Below are 13763 nucleotides of genomic sequence, written 5' to 3' on the forward strand. Positions count from 1 at the left end.
GTAGAAATTTCTTAACATGAATATAGTGATGGGTTGTTAACCATTTCCCCCCCACTGGCTCCAGATATGAACATAACTATGAGAATCCTCAGGATATTTTGTTTTATATGAAGCATTAATGCATTTCGATATCACTAACCAAATGCGAAAGAAAGCAGAGCATAAAATGGTTAATCAGTCAGGAGGAACTTAAGTTTGAATTTTTTTTATTTTTTTATTTTTTTTATTTATTTACGAGAGAGAGAATGAGAGAGAGCACGAGAGGGAGGAGGGTCAGAGGGAGAAGCAGACTCCCTGCTGAGCAGGGAGCCCAATGTGGGACTCGATCCCGGGACTCCAGGATCGTGACCTGAGCGGAAGGCAGTCACTTAACCAACTGAGCCACCCAGGCGCCCCAGGAGGAACTTAAGTTTAAATGACAGTATCTAGAGACTAGCAGACCTTGTCCTGAAATGGCTGAAAGTCTTAGGCAAAAAATAAACAGCAAACTCAAAGAAATAATGAGAGCTTGAAACTCATAGCTTTACAATTCCTCTTTTTATATGAGTGCCCTGCAAAGTGATTTAAATACAGAATTGCAGAAAAAAAATAAAGTGATGTTCCTGGACACAAAGGTATGTTTCTGTGTATCTCTTAACTGGATGGAGAGCCCTTGAAGTATATCACAGTATTTCTAAGCTACCACAGAAGTTTCACATAACCTGAAAGTCCCTGCCTCTGGCATTCACCAGACACACAAAGACATTATGAAAGACATTATGAGAGGGAAGCTAGACTTCCTTTATCTAATAACAGCTCCCCAGAGAGGATCCCAAAGGCACTAAAGCCTTGCTCACTAGTATCACAGAAAGAACTAGAAATTGTCTTTCCTTTTCCTTTTTAACCCCATCCTCTATAGCAAGAAGTCATCTTGTGGCTCCACAAAACCCTCAGCCCTCTAGTCTCCTCTGATATATGACAGGATGAAAATCCCTACAAAAATGAAAAGGGACCTTTGGTTTTTTCATTGCAGACCACAATTCTCCTAAGTAACCACAAAAACACCTCACGCTCCTATAAAAAAAAGTCATGATTATAGGCTGCAAGAAAGAATTTAAAAACTACCTCTTTTTTTAAACAGCCTTTTGATGTGCAAAAACAAAATTACAGTATTGCACACTCCACTATCCACATGTTTGAATAGGTAACAATACTCATACAGCTTGGAAGTCGCTGGAAGAAGGATGGAGATAAATTATCATTACTCTATTCTTTTATTTATATTAAAACTGAGGTCCAGAGAGTCTATGTGGTTTAATTTCCCAAGATCATTATAACTGGTGATCAAAAATACTATAAAGGATGTGAAAATACTATATTATTAACACTGAGGATTTGTATAAGTAGAACATGTGTGCCCTTGGGAAATTTTTAACACTAATTCATATAGATTCATTTTAACTAAGTTCTCAGTTAATTTTGTTTTTCATTTCTTTTGAGTTCCAAGTAGATTCTCCATCTTAACCATTCTTCTCAAGGTCCTAGATCCATCTTCTTTTTACCATCATATTTATCTTACCTGAATCTTTAGTGCTGAATATTTAATCCGAAGAACGATGATAAGAACACATTATCTAAGAGACATGTAGTTGCTCCTTTAACTCAACATATGATGCTATGCCTATCTCCCTCTAAACCTCCTGGTACCTTTGTCTGTGTCCATACTCTCATCTACCATATAATGTCAGAGGAAAATGTAGATGTCCTTCTTTCAAAGCTAACCCTGAGCTCTTTTGTACTTTCCTTCAAAACCTCACTTTTCCTATTATTAAATCTCTTCTTTTAAGTCCTATCAGTATGCCCCTTTCTACTGACTCTTTACACTTGGTCATAGCATAACTAAAATTCTCATACTTTTCAAATCTTCCTTTGGCTTTCTTGATGCTGCACAAGCAATACTTTCTTTCATTCAGCATTCTGTTTAACCCTTTGACAGTATATTTCCACAATCTCCTTTCCTTTAGGACTGGTTCCTGCAGTTTCTAATAGACAACGCTTTCTCAATGCCCATTCTTCTGTACCTCTCTAATGCATTTGGTAGAATTGGCCATATAGAAAACACAAAGATATATTTAAAGTTCTCATTGCTTCTCATTAATTATTTATTTGGAGTTTATTATATGAAATCACTTTGCTATGTCCTATAGATTATACACAGCCTTTAATCACAAGAAAATTGCAGTGTGGTGGTAATACCCAAGAAAGGGCATTGTGTGTAGTACAGTGTAAATAATTCTTGGTTTATTAAGGGACTGGAATGAGCATAAATCTCTGGTAGCATTGGATGCTGTTGAATACTGTCTACTTAACCTTTACTCCTCCCACAATTTCCAGAGCACTACTCTCTTCTTAATACTCCTATTATTTTATTACCCCTTTCTAATCTATTTCATTAGCTTTTCTCCATCTTCTGCCACTTCATTTTGGCTGGTAACAGGTTCTAGATTTTGTCCTTTCCCCTGCTCTACTTATACAGTCTGTGTCATTACGTGTTACTTCCACTAGCATCTAGATGTTGGTGACTTCTCTCTCTCTACTATCATCTATCTATATCTCTATCATCATCTCACTCAGGACATTTTTTTCTACTCTGTTAAGGTATCTTAGAATTATCTCAAACTGGACTCGTTTCTATCTGAAAATCACAATTGAGACATATTTTTTTTTTTTTCCAAGCTCACTGCTATTAGCTTCATACAGGCTCCCGTAATTCATTATCTGAAATAATATAATATTTATTTTTAAATTGAACTTTAAATATTTTGATAGGTAGTATATTCACATGATTCAAAATTTACAAAGCACAAAATCATATATTAGGAAAAATTTCCCTTCATTACTTGTCTCCTAGCTACCCAATTTCTCTCCAAGACAATAGAACTCTTCTTTCTAAAATTATTCCATGTTATAGCAGAAAATAAGTGTATACTCATTTTTTCTTTGCTTTTCTTTTAACAAAATAATAGCATGCTATGCACATTTTTGTGCCATTTTTCTTTCACTCAGTGCATCCTGGAGATTGTTTTATATCACCACCCAAAGGGATTTCTTTGTCCTTTTTTAAATGCATATGCTTCCTTTGTATGAACGCACCACATTTTATTTAACCAGTAACCTACTGATGGACCTTAAGTGAGGTAAAATCTTTTACACTTACCATGTTGCAACAAATAATCTTCCATATGTGATTGCTGCAAATATATTTAACAGGTAAATTCTTAGGGTTAGAATTGCTGAATCAAAGAATATATGCAGGTGCAATTTGGGTAGAAGATGTCAAGTTGTCCTCCTAGAGAATCTTCCAATCTAAAATCACCTCAGCAATGATTGAGAATACCTGTTTCCCCAGCATCCTCATTGATAGAGCAAGAAGGCAAGTCTTTCAGTCTCTGACAAATGTTACCTCAGAGTGGTTTTTAATTTCATTTATAGTAAATTTCTAATTGATCTCTTATCACTCTCGCTTGCACTTCTTTCTGAAACAGTTCAGATTCTACTCTGCTGCCTACAAATATAAGAAAGTCCAAACTGGCAAATAAAAACCTTCCGTTTCCTTTTTAGTTCCATCACTTGTGATTACCCTCCACGATCTTTCAGCTCCACGCTTCTCAAGTTACCACATCTTTTCATGGATTTCTCAATTTGTGTTTTTGTTTCTCTATGAAATGCCCTTGTCAGTTTCTCTTATTTACCTGGGAAATATCTACTTATGCTGTCTGGATCTACTATGTGACCTCCTTAAATGCAGTCTTCTTGAATTCCTTAAGCAAAGTTAGTCGCGGGTATTTCCATACTTCTTTAACATGCTGTGCATTTTACTTTTCTTGCATACTCTTGTAATTATCAGTTAATTGTACGCTTAATTCATAAGCTTTGAAGTTTCATATGATTTCAACATACTTATTAATTTCAAATTGCAGGGTAAATAGGGTAGTGCCTACTTTAAAGAAGTGTAAAAAATGTCCAATGAAGGGAACAACAAGGAAGAAAACAGGTAATTCTTTGGTGCAGGTGAAAGTTGGATTAAGTGTACAAATGGTGAAGGAAAAAAACGAATTGTGCTGTGTGATATGAACAGAACCAAGAGAGAAGAAATGAATTTGTAAAACATACACTAAGTAAGAGAAACCTGAATATCAACCAGCAAAAAGAATGGTAACATCAGCAAACCATGCTTTTTGTCCCAAGCCATTGACAGAGAAGTTCAGTACATAACTTATTTTTAAATGCGTTCAAACAGGTGTAAGGGAAGGTGGTATGCAGCGTAACTTTCCTCAATTGGAAGTAAGCAAGTTTGACAATGACCGCGTTGTAACACTGCAAATACCACGCCTATGTTATATTAATATTGGTAAATGTGAATTTGTGCACAAACACACAGATATGTGTGTGTTGTACAGTACTAAATATTTTAAATACCATCTTTAGAAATAAAAAAATATAAAATACATAATATTTTTGAAATTAAACTATATGCATTGGCAGGTATTCCAATCCTTTTCACTTTTTTACTGTAAAAAAAAACAATAGGATTGTTACAAAGCTGCCTGTTCTGCTGAATTTTACAAAGAGAACATTTTCTTGAATATGATTTTTGTAATTATCTGTCTTCTTCCTTTCTTTTCTCTCTTTTGAGTTTGAGACCCTTGAAATTTGTTGTTGTTTGGTAAAATACTATGCATTGTGCCCCTACCTGTGGAGAATGACAGGGATTTGTTCATCTTATCAAGGCTCAATTACGTTCCCCTGTACGTTAAGCTGTAGATTAAAGGATTAGAGAACTGATCCTTTCCCTAGACAGGAGAGGAGAAGCCCAAGTCACCTGCTCACTGCCATAGCACTTATTCGGCTGAAAAACCGGGGTGGAAGAGAATGCTGGCTACACCCCCTGTATCCGTTCCCTTGCGTCCGTAGTTTCAGAATTCCTATTTGCGGGGGTGGTGGTAGTGGAAATATGTCGAAATTTAAGAACAATGCATGTCCTAGATTTACATCCTGATAGAAATAACACAAGTTGAAGCTCTGACCAATGAGTTATGAGTGGAAGTGACTGGGTGAAGTTTTGGGAAAAGTTCTTTAAAGAGATTTAATAGCTAGCACATGCTCTTTTAATAATGGAATGATGGCTGGAGTTCCAGAAGTCTTGAGAGCATGAGGACAAATGTCCACTCTAAACAGGCTGGAGGGAAATGCTAGCCCTTTGTGTATGTGTTCCTAGGGATATTTAAAATGACCTGAAATCTTTTCCTCTGGTGTGGTTCTGAATATACATTTAAGTTAATTTTTGTCATCTTGCTTTTGATTTTGAAACAATTTTTCTTTTTTAATATTTATTATTGAAGCATATTTGGCATACAATATTATATTTGTCTCAGGTGTACAGCATAGTGATTCAAGAACTGTATACATTATGCAATGCTCACACGACAAATGTAGTCACCATCTGTCACCATACAATGTTGTTATAATATTATTGACTATATTCTTTATGTTATACTTTTCATTTCCATGACTTATTTTTGTTTTTTAAAATATTTTATTTATTTATTCACTTATTTATTTAGAGAGTGCAAGCGGGGGAGAGGGGCAGAAGGAAAGGGAGAGAAAGAATCCCAAGCAAGAAACCCAAGCAGACTCCTCACTGAGCATGGAGCCTGACACAGGGCTCAATTCCATGACCTTGAGATCATGACCTAAACAGAAATCAAGGGTTGGACGCTTAACTGACTGAGCCGTCCAGAAGCCCCAATGACTTATTTATTTTATAACTGGAAGTTTGTACCTCTCAATCACCTTCACCTATTTTGCCCATCCCTCCACAAACCTCCCCTTTGACCACCACTTTGTTCTCTGTTTTTATGAGTTTGTTTCTGTTTCTGTTTTTAATTGTTTTTTTTTGTTTTGTTTTGTTTTTTAGAGTCCACATACAAGTGAAATCATATGGTATTTGTCTTTCTCTGACTGACCTATTTCGCTTAGCATAATACCCTCCAGGCCCATCCATGTTGTTGCAAATGGCAAGATATCACTCTTTTATATGGCTGGATGACATTCCATTGTATATACCACATCTTCTTTACCCATACATCTATTGAGGACACTTGGATCGTTTCCATATCTTGGCTCTTGTAAATAACATTGCAATAAATATAGGGGTGCATATATCTTTTCTATAGTGTTTTTTTTTTTCTTTGGGTAAATACCCAGTAGTGGAATTACTGGATCATATAGCATTTCTACTTTAAATTTTTTGAGGAATCTCTGTACTGTTTTCCACAGTGGTTGTTCCCTTTTCCTATATCCTCACTAACACTTATTATTTTTTGTCTTTTTGATACTGGCCATTCTGCATGGTGTGAGGTGATATCTCATTGTGGTTTAGATTTGCATTTCCTTGATGATTAATGATGTTAATAATCTTTTCATGTGTCTGTTGGCCATCTGTACGTCTCTGGAAAAATATCTATTCAAGTCCTCTGCTCATTTTTTAATTGAATTGTTTATTTTTTGGGTCAAGTTGTATAAGTTCTTTATATATATTTGGATATGACCTCTTATCAGATATATCACTTGCAAATATCTTCTCCCATTCAGTAGGTTGCCTTTTTGTTTTGTTGATGACTTCCTTCACTGTGCAAAAGCTTTTTAACGGTATAGTCCCAATAGTTTCTTTCTCTTTTTGCTTCTCTTGCCCCAGGAGACATATCTAGAAAAATGTTGTCGAGGCTGATGTCAAAGGAATTACTGCCTGTGTTTTCTTTTAGAAGTTTTATGGTTTCAGGCCTCATATTTGGGTCTTTAGTCCATTTTGGGTTTATTTTTGTGTATGGGCTAAGAAAATGGTTCCACTTCATTCTTTTGCATGTAGCTGTCCAGTTTTCCCAACACCATTTATTGAAAAGAATACTTTTTAATTGCTTTTTGTAATAACTTACCTGTTTTCAAAGTCTTAACTGCTATTCTAATCCTTGAAACCTGTTTTCTCCAATTGGCAACTATTTTTAGAATTTTATATATAAGCAACTGCATTATTTAGTAACAGTTGTATTTTGTTCTAGATATTACCTATATACTAAAATGAATACTTTTAGTTTTTCCTTTGTTTTTTAGAGGGGAGAGGAGTAGGAAAGACTCTTTTCTAATTTTTCCAACCTATGAGCAATATTGAAATTAGCTTATAATTTATTTTTCCCCTCTCTCCCTCTCTATGCCATCTAATTTGAAGTAATATTTATTCCTAGTTAAGTCCTGTAAGTCAAGCATTAACTTATTCTACTTTTCTTACATTATCTCCTTTGATTTTGATAGTTGGTAATCTTAAATATATGATTCCATTGTCTCTGGCAAAAAAATAATGTTGCTGTCAAATATCTGATTACAAACCGTTTCCCTGATAATTAGCATGATTGTTTTGCTTGGACACCCTTTAAAAAAATTTTTTTTTTCTTTAAAGCTCAATAGTTTTACTAGAACAGTTCTCATTTCTGGCCATGATGGGCTGATTTTCCCAAGCACATGGCACAACCTGTCAATATATATTTCTTATATAAAACATTTTAAAATTTATATCTTTTGTATTTGTTCTACTCCATTACCCTCCCCCACCCCAGGTCTTTGCTTTATCTTATATCTGTTTCTATTTCTTTCTTTCTTTCCTTCTTTCTTTCTTTCTTTCTTTCTTTTCTTTCTTTTCTTTCCTTCTCTCTCTTTCTCTTTCTTTCTTTCCTTAGTTAATACAAAATAATCACCTTCCATTTTCTACCTCAATTGTTTACTACTTAAATTCACTCGTGTTTCATCTAGTTTTATCTTCATTTGTGATACTTTTTTTCTTTTATTTATAACTTTTTCTTCTCAAATCTACTTTTTCTCTTATCAGCTTATCAGTTTTTCTTTTTTTTTAAGATTTTATTTATTTATTTGAGAGAGAGAGAATGAGAGACAGAGAGCACGAGAGGGAAGAGGGTCAGAGGGAGAAGCAGACCCCCTGCTGAGCAGGGAGCCCGATGTGGGACTTGATCCCGGGACTCCAGGATCATGACCTGAGCCGAAGGCAGTCGCTTAACCAACTGAGCCACCCAGGCGCCCTATCAGAGTTTTTCTAATTCCAATTTATGTTGGTTTTTTGTATCCTATATAATTTTCTTTATTGAGCCCTTTGAAAAGTATGATCTTCTGCTGCTGTGGGATGATATTTTATTCCTGACTTTATTTTCATAAAACATCATAAGAAATTTGATCAAGAATTTAGTACACTAGTTCCTCTCTAGTGTAGATTTTTCTACCTAAAGTCTAAATAATATCTTTATGGTTTTCTCAGTGCCCATAGTCAGCCCTTTGGAATATTGGTTTCTCTGCCTTTCTAAGTTCTTTGTCTTTGTAGTACCTTGGACTGTTTATAGTTCTTTTCTACTTTTCCCATTTTATGCTAATCTTCAGGATCATATATCCATGCCACAGCCCTTTTAAACCAAACCTTGGGCTTTCTTCCAAGTACATTACATTAACCTTAGTTGATATCGTGGGCTTAGAATTTCATAGTCTAAATTATTTTGCCACCAATAAGACCTGATTCAAATAATCCCTCACAGGGACTAATAATGTTGCAGCTTATTGTGTGGATATTTAATTTAAAGGTTGTATTAAAATAGTCACAGATAGGAGGAAAGTGTAAGAAAAAGTAGAATATATGTACATTTTATAGAAAATAATTTGGCTTAGTCATTTGTTTGCCAGAAAATCTTCACATTGACTTTAGAATAACAATTAAATTGACATCATTATTACAATACCAAATATTAACATAATATATGTATCATTTACTGTTTTCCACATACCTTGTAGCTATTACTCTTTTTCAGTACCACAGTGCACAAAATTTTATTATATTTTTTAGTTTGTTTAATAGAAATGGTTGTGACATGAAGAGACTGCATTTGCAAACTTTTGGAGAGATCTCCATAAAAATGCATACTGAAATTTACAACAAGTATAAAGAGTATATGCCCCTCATGCTTTACTTGCCATGGACCCAGACATTTTATTATATTCCTGAACTTATCAGGGATATTTAGTATTTAATAAGGAAAGAAACTTGCTAGGTGTATTTAAGTACCTTTTAATTCACTTAAAATTAACCTGTTCTTTTCATTATTAAGAGTAATTTCATGAGAATGTTGTATTCAAACTAGTTTCCACAACAATGGAAAACTCCAGGTACCTATTAAGTGAGAAGTATTCTCTACCTCGAACTGCTTGTACTATGTGCCATTACCACAACTAGGCTGAAAAGAATTGTTTGCTTTTCAACCAGCTAATGTTTCATTTTCAAGCTAATTCTAATCAGGATTTTAGTCAAATAGAGAGCAGCAACATGTCATTTGACACTTATATAAAAATGGAAGAAACACCTGCTTGAATTACACTTAGTATCAGTTAATAGACTCTTTTTCTACACTTCTTAAATGACTCCCGAGTTTAGAAAACCATTTCCTAGGAGAAGCAGTTCCTGAATTTAAGTCACCACTGTTGGTAATGTATAAACTGCAATTTACAATGGTTACTAAGAGATGAAAATATTCTTATAAAAAAGTTAACATGATTTCATTGTACTGCCCTCCGAATTCCCCATTTACAGGGCCTTCATCATTTTTCCTTTTCTAAATTTTAATACTAGGACAGGAGTATCGTGGAGTTGGATTTTCAAAGTAATTTGTTACTTTGTTCCCTCTTTGCTCTTAGTTATGAAACTGTCCAAATGATTTGACCACGTGCTACAAGAAAAGTTTTGATGTGACTACCTGGAAGTTTACGTTGTGTTGGAACCACTGAGGCATGTGTGATTGAGTGCCAATGAGACATGTTCTGGTGCAGTCATATATTGTCTCCATTTCGTGCATTGTTTCATTTAGGTTTGCCTTGCCATCGCAGTGTGTGAATGGCCCCAGGCAGAGACTATATATGTAGAAGCTTTCTGTAATCTCACTCTTTCCACTGCCGTTTTAGGTGACATATAAAGTGCTCAGTCCTCCTTCACTTTCTCTCCTCGATAACTAATATCTTCATAGTTAATCCTTCTGATACTTTTCGTATACATGTGCAAACATATGCAAACATAGATTGTATAAGACAAAAATGGGATATATATATATATATATTTTACAGACACATATATGTCCATGTACATATTTCTATAGTTTTTTGCTGTTTTTTACCTTACATATTTCATTTGAATAGCTTACATATTTGTTTTGAATAGCTACAAATTATTTCACATTTGCATAAATTGCATATATATACCAGGGGACTAATTTTATTTTTTCCTAGTAAATAGCAATTTTCTATAAATCATTATCCTTTTATTAACAAAAACCATGCATACCTATGCTATGAAAACTCAAATACTAAAATATTGTATTTAATAACATAAAACTTTCTCATTTAAAACCATTTATAGAATTATCCAACACTTAGTGAAATTCTATCTCTTTTAATAAATCATATTGTACTTTATATGGAGGTTTATGTCTGAATTCTTTAACCACTTTAAAAATTTTTCTATACTTGTGCCAATAACAAATTGATTATGGTGTAAACATATTTTTATAATCTGGGTTTAGAGAAAATGTACACAGCTTTCCAACTTCCTCAAGAAAGTGATGTCTCATCATTGTAAGACCTTTTTATATCTGTCAGTAAAAATTGGCATTTAAATTTTTATTTTTTCATATAGGACTTGCATCTTTCTTTTAAAGCTTATTCTTAATGATCATGGTTTGGCTGAATCCCATGGGCCTTTTTATTTGATGATTTTGTCATTCATTTCTAAAGCATTTGTTATTTTTGGCTTTTCCATTCTTCTCTTCAAACTAAGATTTTATTTAGAAGAGAATTTGCCTTTGAATATTTTAGTGTATAGATTTTTTTTCATACCATCAATTTCTAATTTTTTAAATTGAGCTTTTGCCTTTGCACTTTGGGATGGGTTGTGGTTTGATACATGGTTAATTTTCACAAATATTCCATGATACCTTTTTTAAATGTAGATTTTCTGTTAAAATTTTCTCTCTTGTGCCCTCTTGCTCTGCTGATTTATGAGAAGTCTAAGTTTTTCTACTAAACATGGTTTATCATTTACCAATTTCCCCTATCATTTCCATTAGTGTTTGCGCTCTGCATTTTAAAGCTACATTTTTAAGTGAATAAAAGCTCTTTACTAATTCAGCTTCTTGTACTTTTTATTCTATCAGATTTAATTGTTACGTCTTTTCCTTTACCTTTATTTTCAATCCTTGGGTTATTTTATTTCGTTCATTTATCCAGAAAAATACTGTATATCGGAACTTTTGAAAATTGTAATATAAGATTTCTTATTAAGGAAATTTATCCACATTCACATTTATTACTATTACACTATGTTAGACTTAGCAATGGCATCTTGTTTTCTACCATTTTTTTTGCTGGTTTTTTTTTTTCCTTTCCATTATTGTTGGATCGATTGAGAATTTTGAGGTAACGTTTCTTTTTACTTGAATAGTCTAGAATTTATACAAATAATTTCTATTTTTTTCTGAGAGTCACCACTAAATTATTAAACATATAACCTTAAAAATAGATTTTTTCATGAACATTCAAGGTTAATCGGTATCTATACACTATTTCCAAAAAAGACAAGAACTTACCCTGTTTCCTGCTAATGCTTGCCACTCATTCCATGTTGAGATCATCTATATCTTTTGTTAATTTTAAAAATATAATGTCACAACAATTACTTTGACATACACTGATGATTTGCTGCTTTCATTGCACACCACTTATGTGGAGTGTATATTATTTATAAATGGTAAACTCAACTGTGCATAAATTTAAAGTTTTCTTATCACGAGATTTATTTTTATCTCAAGGCACCAGTTCTAAGCAAGGCAAGAAACAACTGAGTCACTTTCAGGCAGACTTGGTCAAATAAAATTTTGGAATTTTTTTCACTTCTCTCTTTCCTGAGTTAAATATGAATAGGTGGGGCTGGCAGCATAGTTGAATGTTAGTGGAGAACAAGTGGTGGGAAGATAGACTACATACTTTCATATATTTTTGGCATACAGAAATGTAAGATTGTCCCCAAGATTTCTGCATCAGACTGTCAACTACTCAATAAAAATCAAGTTATGATTGTTACCAAACTAATGATAACTCTAACATGGAAGTGTATTGTTATTTTTTTCCATCCACTTGTCAATGGTGAAATAGAAAGATATTTTATATTCATTTTTATTCTTTGCCAAGACACCTATTTCTTTTCTTCCTGCACCAGTTCATTAAAAATAACTATTAACTGGGTATCTGCAGAGAATAATAACAGTCATTACATTCATTATAAATAATAAATATGTAAGTAAAATGTATAATAAAATAATAAATGCATAAATAAAAATGTTCATTACTACTCTGTCAGACATGGTTGCTACCTTCAGGAAACGTGGACATCAGTTAGTGAGGTAAGTGATAAGACTTTACAAAGTTACTACAGGAAGGCTTGAGTCCTAGTTTAGAACATCACTGAAAAAAGCCATGCAAACATAGATGACTTACTGTCACACTGTTAGTAACCAGAGGATGAATATTAGTGGAGTTCAAAAGAGGGCAAGACCATTTCCCCCCATAGACATGTTGGTAGCAAAATCTCAACTGTACCTTAAAATACAACAGTGGAGGGCAGGAGGTCTTTCCATGTGGATGAACTGACAGAGCAAAAGTAAAGAGATAGAAAATAGTTCAGAGATAGAAGGTAAATCTCTATAATTCTGGTGTAAGATGATCTTTTAAAGTGGTACCTTTCTAAATTTAGAGATAGCTAATTATGCATAGCTCTCCTTTGAGACACATGGTGTCAACTTGACTGCTCTAGTTCAGGCTAAATCACAGTGGGTACTTCAAAACCATCTATTTAGGTAGCCAAAATTGCAGCGCAGAAAAGTCTGTATTTAGTTTATGGAGGCACAGGTATGAGAGAGGTGTAAGAGAGATGTGATTTAGTCTAAATCCTAGGAAAATAAATGGACCCCTGCTACTCTACCGACTGACTATGAATTTAATGAGAATGTGCACGCCTACAGCTTCAAAGACTGCATGTCCATTATGAGTTTTCATTTTTTGCACTAAAATTAATGAAATCAATGCCTTCAATCCCCATGTTGAAGAACTCCTACTGAATTTTATATATCAAACAACGTTTTTCCGAAAAACCTTTTCCTGGTGAAAACTTATCTTTGGAAAGAATAATGTTTCTTATCCAAAATATGCGTTGTCAAGCAGCCGAATTAATCATAAAATAACAGAGAAGAGAAACACAAGAATTATAACTATTTCATGCCTTTCATATCTCACTTAAAAGATTTAAGTGTCACACTTCATTGGAGTGAAAACAATCAATGGGAGAGGAGACCAATATGGATGTAAACTCGAATAGTAAAATACAGGAAATAAAGGATGGTGCTTATTGATGTAGGAATGGAATGGAGTGTATCTTCTTACTGTAACAAAAATTAAAACTTCCTTAAAGTTTAAGGGAGATGAATGAGCCAAAGATATGCAGCAAAGGTGGCATTAACTATTTTCCTAGTTGTTTTAAGTACTTCTATTTACCTAAAAAACAATGCATTCAATTGTTGTAATAGATGTTATGTAAAGCCAAATTATAATTCTGGTTAAAAAACCCAGAAAATAGG

At 33.7% G+C, this 13763-nt stretch overlaps 1 protein-coding gene across 12 annotated transcripts in view; it reads right to left on the bottom strand.

Moving 5' to 3' along the window:
- The window catches only part of MGAT4C (MGAT4 family member C), a 725092-nt gene that overhangs the window by 74861 nt on the left and 636468 nt on the right, over positions 1-13763 (bottom strand). Inside the window, exon 1 of one of the 12 annotated variants that reach the window (XM_036110972.2) lies at positions 12730-12747. The exons of the other annotated variants lie outside the window; for them this stretch is intronic. The gene's annotated coding sequence lies outside the window, so the exon portion shown is untranslated. Of the gene's footprint in view, positions 1-12729; positions 12748-13763 lie in introns of those variants that run through there. 12 annotated transcript variants of the gene reach the window in all.

The sequence above is a fragment of the Halichoerus grypus genome, chromosome 6 (assembly GCF_964656455.1).
Source record: "Halichoerus grypus chromosome 6, mHalGry1.hap1.1, whole genome shotgun sequence".
NCBI lineage: Eukaryota > Metazoa > Chordata > Mammalia > Carnivora > Phocidae > Halichoerus > Halichoerus grypus.